At 47.0% G+C, this 1,972-nt stretch overlaps 1 pseudogene across 1 annotated transcript; it reads right to left on the bottom strand.

The window, feature by feature from the left end:
- Nucleotides 1–282: 282 nt before the first annotated feature.
- On the bottom strand, nucleotides 283–1,413 carry LOC111540852 (annotated as a pseudogene). The gene has a single exon (XR_002731106.2). The product of XR_002731106.2 is annotated as a 60S ribosomal protein L13a pseudogene (transcript).
- Nucleotides 1,414–1,972: the final 559 nt, after the last annotated feature.

The raw sequence follows: 1,972 nt of genomic DNA, 5'->3' as shown, positions 1-1,972 counted from the left end.
GCCCAGGCTGGAGTGTAATGTGTGATCTTGGCTCACTGCAACCCCCACCTCCCAGGTTCAAGCATTTCTCTGCCTCAGCCTCCCAAGTAGCTGGGATTACAGGTGCCTGCCACCATGCCTGGCTAATTTTTGTATTTTTAGTAGTGACGGGGTTTCACTATGTTGGCCAGGCTGGTCTTGAACTCCTGACCTCTGGTGATCCACCCACCTCAGCCTCCCAAAGTGCTGGGATTACAGGTGTGAGCCACCGTGCCCAGCTATTCATATATATATATATATATATTTTTTTTTTTTTTCTTTAAAAGCAATTTATTTCTCATTACAAAATACAGGTGAGGAGCACGGGCAATGCCTGTAACCCCTTGGTTGTGCATCTTCCCAGTCTATTTCTGCTTCTAGAAATACCCTGTGTACAACAGCAAGCTCATGCTGTTCCCAAGTGCTTGCACATTCTAACAGCTGCAGAGTATATGACCAGGTGGAAAGTCCAACAGATGCCCCACTCACAAGGTAGGACCCTCCAGCCCGTCTTCTGGCTCCCTTTTGCTAACAGTAACCGGCTGCTCTTCCTATTGGTCATAGATAAATGACAGCTGCACAATTCTGAGTGCTTTCAAGCAACCTCGGGAGGCAGTGACTAAGACCCTTTCCTTGCTCCCAGCTTCCTATGTCCCCGGCCGCCTGTGGCACCTGGACTACTGCTGCCCCTGGGTCCCGCACATTCCAGGGTGACGATGGAGGAAGGGCAGGCCACGCATGAGGAGTTAACAGTCTTTATTGGGCTCAGACCAGGAGTCCGTGGGTCTTGAGGACCTGTGTGTATTTGTCAATCTTCTTCTCCACGTTCTTCTCGGCCTGTTTCCGTAGCCTCATGAGCTGTTTCTTCTTGCGGTAGTGGATCTTGGCTTTCTCTTTCCTCTTCTCCTCCAGGGTGGCTGTCACTGCCTGGTACTTCCAGCCAACCTCGTGAGCCAGGCGCCCCAGATAGGCAAACTTTCTTGTAGGCTTCAGACGCACGACCTTGAGGGCAGCAGGAACCACCATCCGCTTTTTCTTGTCCTAGGGCGGTGGGATGCCGTCAAACACCTTGAGGCGGTCCAGGGCAGCCTGGCCTCGCTTGGTCTTGTGAGGCAGCATGCCTCGCACGGTATGCCAGAAGATGCGGCTGGGGGCCCGGAAGTGGTAGGGGCCTCGGGAAGGGTTGGTGTTCATCCGCTTGCGGAGGAAAGCCAGGTACTTCAACTTGTTTCTGTAGAAATTGCCAGAAATGTTGATGCCTTCGCAGCGTACGACCACCACCTTCCGGCCCAGCAGTACCTGTTTAACAACGATGGCCGCCAGGCGGCCCAGGAGATGGCCTCGACCATCGAGCACCAGGACCTGCACCTCCGCCATCTTCGGCAGCCGCCTGGGAAAAGCTATTCATATATTCTTTACCCAGATCCATCCACTGTTAACATTTTCCTCCATTTGCTTTGTCCTTTGCTATTCATTCAACTATGTAATATATATATTTGTATATAGACATATATAATAAATATTTGTATAGACATACACGTTATTTTTTTAAATCATTGGAGGGTAAGTTATATATATTAGGATTCTAAGATATTAGGTCCATTATATGTAATATTGGTAACATATTATATTATATATATATGTAGTAAATATAATACAATCATATGCTGCATAAGGATGTTTCGGTCAAAGAACAGCATAAGGATTCTAAGATATTAGGTCCATTATATGTAATATTGGTAACATATTATATTATATATATATGTAGTAAATATAATACAGTCATATGCTGCATAAGGATGTTTCGGTCAAAGAACAGCATATACAATGGTGGTCCCATAACCACCATGGGGCTGAAATATTCCTATGACTGAGTGATGTCTTGATGATCCTGACCCAGTGTAGGCCTAGGCTTATGTGTACGGTGCTTATAAAGTCTACAGTAGAGTACAGT

This window comes from Piliocolobus tephrosceles, chromosome 13 (assembly GCF_002776525.5).
Source record: "Piliocolobus tephrosceles isolate RC106 chromosome 13, ASM277652v3, whole genome shotgun sequence".
In the NCBI taxonomy this organism is placed as follows: Eukaryota; Metazoa; Chordata; class Mammalia; order Primates; family Cercopithecidae; genus Piliocolobus; species Piliocolobus tephrosceles.
The sequence above is the reverse complement of the archived record's forward strand: the minus strand, read 5'-3'. Positions and strand labels throughout refer to the sequence as shown.